This window comes from Nannobrachium achirus (genome assembly GCF_963921795.1).
Source record: "Nannobrachium achirus genome assembly, chromosome: 10".
NCBI classification, from domain to species: Eukaryota; Metazoa; Chordata; class Actinopteri; order Myctophiformes; family Myctophidae; genus Nannobrachium; species Nannobrachium achirus.
Window position 1 is genome coordinate 18,148,895 of NC_137819.1, and position 11,263 is coordinate 18,160,157.

Consider the following 11,263-nt stretch of genomic DNA (forward strand, 5'->3'; position numbering starts at 1 on the left):
TCTCCATTGGATCCCATTCATTTTCCCCTTACGTGTTCTAACCTTAATTAACATTTTCATGAATACTTTATGGTTCCTATCGCTAGTTAAAAATTGCCTTTCAATCACCAACATATGCGTTTTGTCGAAATTTGGTCCAATTTATTTTAAAATAAATGATAAAGTTGCGGGGGGCGTGGCCAACTAAACTGATACCAGCCGGCTGTGTTCTTCTTCGTGTGCTGTATTTCAGGAGGCTCTGACCACATTCTCCCATGTATCCCTGCGGTTGCACGTAACCGTTGGCAGCCAATAGCATCCTCCGGTGCCTTTACAATCTATGATGGCAACACCCATGCCAAGGACCCATATTGTGTCATTTGCGCTCCATAGAAACCAAGGGCTTCGCTTTGTCCATATCTTTTATACAGTCTATAGGACCTAGTTTTTATAAAGCATTTAATTTCTACCTCAGTCCTCTTCTACAGGTTCCAGGCGGGGTCTCTCTTCCTACCTCAGCACAGAAGTGTGCTTTTGACCCCTAAGCCAAAGTATCTGGGTCCGTGACCCCCCCTGAACCTCCCTCCTAAGCCACATCCCTTCCTAAACAATGGGGTGTGGGGAGTGACCATGCCGTCACCCCAAATGTCATTCATGCCCGGATGACTGTGCCGCCTACTCATGCTGTTTGTGTGCCCTGGCCATCTAAGCCTCACACTCCACACTTGCGTGTAGCGATGACCTGGCTTAGATGACCATTAGCACTCTGCATCCTTGGCCGTTGCCGCACGTCCCATGCCTCCTCTATTTATATCTGACACAAGCTCAGACCACCACTGTGAAGGCACACACGCACACGCGCGTGCACACACACACACACACACACACACACACACACACACACACACACTTGTAGGTCTAAAAATGCTTTTTGCTATTTTATGCAAAATGTCTAAAATGTTGGACTATCTCCAAATCACCTCATGGGGTCAAAGATGCTTAATTGCGACAGTAGGTCGCAGTTTAGTTTCAGAACCGTCACATCTTGTCTGTGTCTGTATGGGTAACATTTGTCTTTTTTGTTGACTCTCACGCTCTGATATCACGCTCTGACATCACTGTGATGTCAGGGGACCCAAATCCCTGTAATGCCCATATATGGAGATCCCTGTAATGCCAGAGGATCCAAATTCGATGTGGAGCTGACTACCATCACCTGGATCTCCATATATCTAATATTAATATGGTCCGATATACAGTACATAACTGGCCAGATGGCCAGTTATGTTTAGGGCAAGGCTGCTTTTCGCCATTACCTAGGTGTCTTACTGGTAGTGTTGAATGTTGAGAAGATGTGTTTCTTGTGAAGAACAGGTCCAGTATTTAGTTCAGTGACCATGAGGCTGAAGAACTGGTCAGAAGCTGTGCTCACGTTCACTTCTTCTTCAAGGTCAAGGTAAAGGAAAACTTTATCCATGAGCTTAGACTTCCACCCCTGCTGCAGTCACAGAAATATACTGTGGAATAGAACATACATGATTGACAATACATGATTGACAAGAGAGGAACACATAGACAGGAGCATCCAGCCTTTTACAATCAGTCCCATTGCATTGCATCATTTAACAGTTTAATTGACACACATTGGAATTAATGACCTACTTCTGGTAGGGGAGAATTACCAACACAGATTCAGGGAGTAAAGCAGAGATGTCTTGTTTTTCTTTTGTCTTGGATTGGATGAGAGTATAACATATTGGGTGAAAGCATATCCATGTTGCCCAGAATGTTATCTCTCAAATATGACTTACTCTGTTTGGTGCCTTTGTCCTATAGTCTCTGAAACCAGACATCCTTTCCACTATCCCCGTTAAAAAAAGAATGTGTCTGGGTAGCTCAGTTGGTAGAGCTCTTGCCGTTGACCAACAAGGTCATGGGTTTGATTCCGGGCACTGTCAACTCATGGCATGAAGTAGCACAGATTGGGTGTGACAAGTTGTGGGCAAGTATTGGGAGCTGATGGTAGGTGTGGTAGTGTTCCACCTCAGCAGCACAATCCATCTCCCAGGGGTCTAGCTCATTGTAACGGGGACAGACTCCCGCACATGTTGCAGGCTGAGACTGACAATAAGCCACTCCTGACTGTAGTGTGTGTTGGGGTGGAGGGACTATACACCCATATAATTCACAGTGCTTCTCTGCGCAGACTGTAGAAACATTATGAACAAAAACAGCTTTTCATACCTGATATCACTTTTCCAGACGTGTACAATAGTCATGTTGTCACAGCTGTTTACTTATAACTCATACAAAATACACAGATGTCTGTATTTAACAGATACAGATAAGTAGGATACAGGTATATCCTTTCAAATTCTCATATAGGGTCAAGGACACTGATTGGCATTAATAATGAATCCTTTAGTCATATACTTGAATTAAACTTTATGGAGATGCTTGAAAGGTCCTGACATTCTTCCTCCCCTCTACCATATATGGAGTGTCAGTTATACTGCACATAGAGGCGGATCATTATATGAAAGTGAAATGAAAGTAAGTAACATTTTACCCACGACCACGACGACAGTGAACTGAACAGTCTGGACTACATTTACACAAGACATAACAAAGTGAATAAAGGACCAAAGTTCATGTAAGGTAAGAACGTGTATTATATTACAACCACTTTGGTTCACACACACAAACACTTTATTATTGTCCATGTGTGGACCAAGGTGCAAAAGTGACATATATCAGTATTCGGTACCATGTGGGTGGATTGATTTTGTGGGGGCTTTTCAGCAGTGGTGTAACTGTAAAGCATAGGCCTATAGACCGTTTTCCTGAGTGCTCCCCTGTAGAGAATTGATTGATTGAAGACTTTATTAGAAGTTTGCATAGGAAAAGGTACAGTTTCATGACGGTACAGTTCACTGGTACAAGGTCTACTAAAAGGAGATCCATGAAAAGACTAAGCTTATTTCCACTGGAAACCATTTAAGTATCTCATATAACATTGAATGACAGACAAATAGAACACAGTACTATGCAGTAGATATGTAAAGAAAAACAAAAAAGAAAACATTAAGTCTAAACAAACAGTATATACAAAGAAGGGGCAGGGGAGGGTAGGGTTGGGCTAGGTTCATTTTTTACCAGTTGCGAACGGCTGCTGCCTGTAAGTGGTTTTTTAGGGCAATTTTAAAGGATGCTAGTGATCCACACTCCTTTATGGCCTTCGGTAAGGCTTTCCACATTTTGGTGGTATAGCAGAAAAACGAGTTTGACCCTTTGTTGGTTTTGACTCTGGGTTGGAAGTGATCTGTGGCGCTGCCTCTGGTGTTGTAGTTATGGACATCCTTAATGTTTATAAAGTATTTTGACAGGTACTTGGGTATCATAGTGGTGTAGTGTATCTTGTACACCAGGCCCATTGCAAGTTGCTGTACTCTGTCATCTACTCTGAGCCACCCCACTCTTAACTGGTGAGTAGCGGTGAGGTGAGTCTGATAGGGAAGGGTAAGCAGGACCCTAATTAGTTTATTTTGGGCTGTTTGGAGTTTAGTTTTAAGGGCTTGTGGGGCGTCACGATACCATACGTGAACTCCGTAGTCAAATAGGGGCTGGATTATTGCACCAGCTATGGTCTTCAGTGTGTTGAAATTGAAAAAAGAACATGATTGAAAATGGGAAATACTCAAGTAAAGTACAAATACTCAAACTTGTACTTAAGTACGGTACTTAAGTAAATGTAGGCTACAAGTTACTTTACACTGCTGTTTACAGCGCAGCTAATGGCAGCGGCGGCCTCTACAGGGTGTCGCTCAGGAAATCGGTCTATGTTTGTGCGACATATTATGAGCTTGTAGATCTGCTATTTTTATTAGAGATGTTACCGATCAATCGGCAATGGATCGGATCGGGCCGATCAAAACGTGATCGGCGATAATCGGTGGTTTAGATCAAAAGGTAAATTCACCGATCCGATCCGATCGGTGCATCCGATCAACCAGCCGTTCAGTATGCCCACTTGAGGCCATTTTGGGGTATTGATTTCCACAGTGCTGAAGGAATAATTAGTTACCTCTATGATAATAAATACATAGTAATGCTGGTAAATAACTATAAGGCAAATATATAAATGAATTCATGAGTGAATTCATTATTTAAAGTTAAAACATTAACATTTAGAAAATATAAATAATATATAAATAATAACTTGATCGGATCGGTGATTGATCGGTATCGGGTGATCAAACTTTTGTGATCGGTGCTCGGTGATCGGTTCCAAAAAACCTGATCGGACCATCCCTAATTTTTATACATTTGAAGACGTGTGAAAGGGGACTTTCTGCATTACTTTTGGTATATGAGTACATTTTGATTGCAATACTTTTGTACTTTTATTCGAGACATTTTTAATTTCTGACTTTGTATTTACGAATGTATTTATTTTGTAGCCTATTCAAATGTTTTTAATAAATGAGGGAAACTACTAGTCTCGTAAACCAGCCTCCTCTGGAAAACTAAATTTAATTTGCTCTCTAAATGAAATGAGGGTGAGTGTGAGTGCAGTGTGAGTGCAGTGTGTGCGCTCTGCATGCTCAAAGTAGGAAGTTGCAATATAGAGTGCCACCTACTTTCATTCTTGCAATTCATTATAAATTGTTTGCCGAAATGTGTAAAAATCATGGTTTTATTACATTTTGGAGGGGAAAAAATACCAGTTTAACATTGAAGTACCCACAAGGCGCTAGACCTGTATTCCATACAGTAGACTTTTTTCCAGAGCTCTGCCATGTAGCTGTGGTGTCTGCGCACAACCGCTGACACACATACTGTAGGTGCTGCTCTGAGAAATAGGTCTATAATATATACGAACAAGCATACTCAGAAACGTTAACGGAGACAATATTCTGTTTTCCATGTCACCTGTAGGTGCATTGTGAACATATCATTGTGTCATGTCCAGGCCTGAACATTTTGTCATTTTGGGGGCAAAGCCACTTGCCTTTGGTGTTGTAACTTTTTGAGGGCAGGAGGGACATCAAATGAATCGAATGATTTTGATCTGAATGAGATAAATGTTTAAAGAGCTTTGTTTCACAAAATAATGGGTAGCACTTTACAATAATGACCTGTTATAAATCATTTATAAACATTTATAAGCAGTTTATAGATGAGTAATAAAACATGAACAAACTGTTTATTGACATTTGTAAATGTTTACCTAAACATTTATAACTGTTTTAAACATCATTAACATGTTATTAGTAAGGTATTAGTAAGTAGTAAACGAATCATGAATAAACCATTTATATACATTCATAAATGTTTACTAAATAATTTATAACCAATGCTAAAATTCACATAATGTGTAGGTAGGAATGCATTTACAAATGTCTGTTAAGGTGACCTCCATGTGTTGTTCATGTTTAATATACGCTTTGTAGATGTTATCAAGAGCCCTAATGTAAAGTGAAGACTATTCATTGCGACCGTGAGGTCGCAAGTTACTATACAAACCTCCACCGGATGTCCGTCACATCACGTCACGTCACGTCATGTCACGTCACGTCACGTCACGCCACACTTTTGGCCCTACTCTTATCTCTGGCACCGTTGCCCCTATCCATGCCAAACTTTGCACACACTCCTTGGCTGCCAAACCACAACCTCCACCCCTGATTTCTCACATGCCCCTCTTCTAGCGCCACCATGAGGTTGCTTATCTCCTTACTGGTTATTTATATCTGTCTGTTAATGTGGCCTCCTTGTTTGTTCATGGTTATGCTTTGTAAAACATTCCTTAAATATCTATAAATCATTAGTAGAGGTTATCAAGAGCCCTAATGTAAAGTGAAGACTATTCATTATTTACAACTGTCTGTTAATGTGGCCTCCATGTTTGTTCATGTTTAGCAGTTTGGCAAGTTTGGCTTGGATAGGGGAAACGGTGCCGGAGATAGGGTAGGGCCAAAAGTGTGACGTGACGTGATGTGACGGACAGACTGACTGAGGGACTGACAGACAGCCGGGGGAGGTTTTCATAGTAACTTGCAACCTGATGGTCGCAATGAATAGCCTTCACTTTACATTAGGGCTCTTGATAACATCTACAAAGCGTATATTAAACATGAACAACACATGGAGGTCACCTTAACAGACATTTGTAAATGCATTCCTACCTACACATTATGTGAATTTTAGCATTGGTTATAAATGATTTAGTAAACATTTACAAATGTATATAAATGGTTTATTCATGATTAGTTTACTACTTACTAATACCTTACTAATAACATGTTAATGATGTTTAAAACAGTTATAAATGTTTAGTTAAACATTTACAAATGTCAATAAACAGTTTGTTCATGTTTTATTACTCATCTATAAACTGCTTATAAATGTTTATAAATGATTTATAACAGGTCATTATTGTAAAGTGCTACCAAATAAGGTAACAACATTATAATTTACACTTAGCCAATAGCTGTAGAAACTACTGAGTCAAAGTTCAAACAGTCACTAACCCATTGGTTCTCTAAGTGGGGTCCGGGGACCCCCAGGGGTCCTTGGAAAGGTCCCTTGCATAATGATTTAATATAGTGCCAGAAGGCCAACCTGAGGGGCCTCATGACCTCCATGAAATGACTGCCCCCATGGTCCTATCACCACATGATAGGCGGCAGTGGCTCAGGGGTAGAGTGGCTGGTAGAGCGCCCACTCGACTCCCCCAGAGCTAACTATTACCTAGCTAGTATAGAGTCCTTGAGCAAGACTCTGAACCCCTAGTTGCGCCTGGTGAGCAGGTTGGTGCCTTGCATGGTTTCCTCCGCCATCAGTGTATGAATGTATGTGTGAATGGGTGAATGTAATGCATAATCTCTGTAAAGCGCCTTGGATAAAAAGTGCTATACTGTATAAATGCATTTTTTTTTTACATGTGCTGTTGGTTATTTGTAATCAAATCATACTCCAGGACCGTGACTCTATGCCAGTGCTGTTCTCAATCTGGGGTCCGGGGACCCCCAGGGGTCCTTGCGGGGTTCCAGGTGGCTATAACCACTTTTAGCCTAGTTACATTATACGATCTTCAAGCTCACAAGTCACAATGTATTGCATTATGAGCTTGTAGATCGGCTATTTTCAACAAAAGAAAAACTTGAGGAAAACGTGGAAAAGTTTGTGAAAACTTATAACACAAATCCTGTGTGGGGTCCGTGGCACAACATCATTTCAGATGGGGTCTGCTGCTAAATACAAGAAATTAGGCATTACATTTTAGCACTGCCAGAAGCTGTGAGCTTGTAGATCGGCTGTTTTCACAACCTTTGCCTCTTTCTTCAGTAGAATTTGGCCAATCTGGTATTAAAAAGGTCTAGATATTAAAGGAGTAGTTCACCCCCAAAATGACTTTTTTTTCTCTTGATTAATTATGCCATGGAGACTTGAGTTCAATAATATTTTTTAGTTTTTTGTCGCATTTCTAAGACGAAAATGTGATTATAGTAAATGTACCCGCATTGATTCCGGATGGGGACCAAAATCAATTTGGGTCCCCATTTTGGGACAAAAAACTAAAACTATTATTGAACTCAAGTCTCCATAGTGTGAGTAATCAATAGAAAAAAATCATTTTGTGGGTGAACTACTCCTTTAATTTATTTGTAACTTTAGAAATGTGCAGATACCCTGTGTACACTTATACTGCATGGTGAGAAAACAATGTGCACATTACTCATCTGGAGACCCCTGAAAATAATTTAGGGACCCCCCTAGTTCCTAGTTCCCCAGTTTTGAAACCACTGTGCTAGAGAAACCCAGCACACTGTAGGAGTCTGGACAAAGTTCAAAGCATCAGAGGCCTTATTTCAGAAATAAATAAATAAATAAAATAAATAGGGATAAGGATTTCAAAAGGCCGAAAACTGCCGACCAACAACCTCACACCATATCATGATGCAATGCGTTGTGAGCTTGTAAATCTGTTATTTTGTGCCATTTAATTCCATTTAATAAAAATAAATAATTGTATTTTGTAGAATGAGTAGCCCACTCAACTGATGTAATGGTCTGGTCCTAGAACCGCCTCTGTAATGGAACCCACGAGAGGGTGTCCAAAGTGCGGCCCGGGAGCCAAATGCGGCCCAATGACACATTTTATACGGCCTGCGGCTTCATTCCTATAATTGTACTACAAATGGCCTGCCAGCACCACCAAACAAGAATATTTTATAGTAGGATTCCTTGTTCCCTGTTGTTTCATGCTGAAGGGGTCAAAGAAAGGCTATTTTATTTTTTTACCTTGCATGTCTGGTTATATTTGGTAATGTGAGTTATTTGTGTTTTGTTCAGAGCACACACCTGACAAAACCATTGATATTAAATATTGATGATGATAGTTAAATAAAATTGTAATTGCGATGCATATGTGTGACTTTGTTATGGTCCCACCTAAAGTACATTTTGTCAGGAGATAGAGTCGGCCCTTGAGTGTTTTAATATTTTCTAATACGGCCCCCTTTGAAAAAGGTTTGGACACCCCTGGTCTATGCTATGCTATAGGCCACACATGGGCAACATACGGCCCGGGGGCCAGACCCGGCCCTTTGGCCATCTCAATCCGGCCCGCCAAGTCCTCAAAGAAAAACAAAATGAGCCTCTGAAAAATGTACATGCTGCCTGTGTGTGAATGGTTTTGAGAAAATTTAAATGAACTTGACTCCAATTATTAGTACCATAATTCATATTTACCATTTGAGTCTACTTCTGTATACCTGCACTCCTCCACCCGTATGTACTCAAAGTGTTACATTTATATCATTACGAAAGTGAAACAGTCCATGTTTATAACATAATGCAATGTGTTTTATCAGTGACCTTTGGAGTGGTGCATATCAGACAGTGTAAATTTATAGGCTCATAATAGTTGATACGGCTTTGAAGTGGATCGTTTTATGGAAGCCACCATTTTATTGTATAAGGCCAGAGTACACCACAGAGTGATACAGTAGCGACTACAGTACAGCTGACAACATTTCAATTTTAAGTTGTGAAAGCAAGTAGCCTAACTCAGGAGTCTTCAACAGGGGTCCGGGACCCCTAGGGGGTCCTCAGAGTTACTACAGGGGGTCCTCCAAATCTTTGAGTGATAGAAACTTTTTTTCTCCTTTTTTATATGAACCACTTGAACCATAGCATCCATTTTCAGAGAACTTTAGCCAAAAATAGCAGATCTACAAGCTCACAACGCCTCGCAGAAGAGGTTTGGTGTAGAGTGGAAAAAAAGAGCACACTAAGTACAGAGTGAAAAAGGTCAAGTTTATTAAGTATGGACGGTTCAAGTGGTTAAATATCTGAAAACACAAATTGACATGAATCCAAAATACAATGATGATTTTGTTGTCAAACAATTAAACTATATGGAATCTATGAACAGGTTGTGGGGGTCCCTGCTTCATCTCTCTCTCGACTAAGGGGTCCTTGGCCTGAAAACGTTGAAGATCCCTGGCCTAACTTTTTGTAAAGTAGTCTGGCATGTCTACAAATTCATGCAGTTTTAACATAATTCAACACCATGTGTTTCACGTTTCAATTCTATTGTTCAATGTGTGGCCCTTCACTCACTCTATCGAAGTCTGTATGGCCCTCTGTAAATAAATGCTGACCACCCCTGCTATAGGCTAAAGCCTGTATCAGAGTGTACGGTGGAGAGCTATCCACCGCAAATTTGAGGTGGAAAGCTTTCCACCTCAAGTCAGAATATAAGTGCAGGACATATACTCACGGTGGAGTCCTGTACACCGTGACTGACTGGTCTAGATCGACCAATCAGTGAACGGGGTGTAGAGCCTGTCTGTCTGATAGTAAAAACAGAGAGATGTGTTGGGACTCACGGTGTAAAGCTCTCCACCGCGAGGAATGATGTAACGTTGTAGTTTCCTGACTCAAAAAGACTCGAAAAGACTACACGGCGGTGTAAAGCCTTCCACCGCCCAGGCGACTATGATGCCGGCTTAACAGTAGACAGAGAAAAAAAAAACTCCTCTCTCCCTCTCCCTCTCCCCCCCTCTCTCTCTCTCTCTCTCTCTCTCTCTCTCTCTCTCTCTCTCTCTCTCTCTCTCTCTCTCTCTCTCTCTCTGCTCTCCGGTGGTTAGATTTCACTTCTAGTGTAGAACAGATCAGAACTGCATTCTGAAAGCATGTTAGTTATCTAATGCTAACTGACATGGGGTAGCCTACAGTATATCCTATGTCACCAGGAGTTCCGCAGCCTGCGCAACTGCTGGTTTCATTGTGAATCAACCCTCTGCAGTTTACTGTAACTTTGACAGCATTGAAAAGAGTCAACATCTTAAAACTGAATTTAAATGCAGACGTTTTGTAGCACAAAACATAATTTTAAACAATGGTAGAGTATGTTCAGGGTATCTGCACATTTCCCAAGTTCAATACTTTTTAAGGCTTTTTAATACCTCAAAAAAGAATAAATCAATACCATTATCGCGGCAAAAGAATCGACAAACGTTGACCGTTATTGCATTGTTTGTTGAATTGTATTTAGATTAAATGCAATATCCTGGGCCAGGATTACGGAGCTAATGTCAGATCGCCAGCGGAGGGTGAGGTTCTATATGGGGCTAGCTGTGTTCATGGTATGTGTCATTTTGTTCAAAACAGAGCAAGCCCTCCTGCAAAATTTGGAAGCAAATCTAAGCCAATCAGAATTTAATATGAAAAATCTGAAAGACTTGGTTTGTTTAATGACTATAATAGAGATACAGTGTACCGATTTGCATGATTTTTGGACAAAATCTGTATGAATACTGTCGAACAAATCTGCCTCCTGGTGGCGCTATAACAGGCCCATGTAAAAGATTGGGAGCAGAGGTTCTGCTCTGGCACACAGGAGCCTGGAGTGTGCGTGCACAGTATGACTGTATGTTTAAAAGCAGCAGTTGCCAAGGTTAAGGCTGTGTTGACCATATATGGAGTGTCAGCTATACTGTACAGTCATAGAGGCGGGTCATGATGAAACAGAAACGACAGGTAGACACACAGACAACCATTTTACCACGAGGACAAAACAACAGTGAACAGTCTCGAGTTGACATGTAGGCTACACGACACAACAAAGCAAATAAAGGACCAAAGTGTACAGCTTAATGTAAGGTAAGGACTTTTATTATATATGCAACTACAACCACTTGGTTGTTGGTTCACACACAAACACTTTTAAATACTGATTATTTCAGTGAGTTCCAAATTCATTACCCCTTCC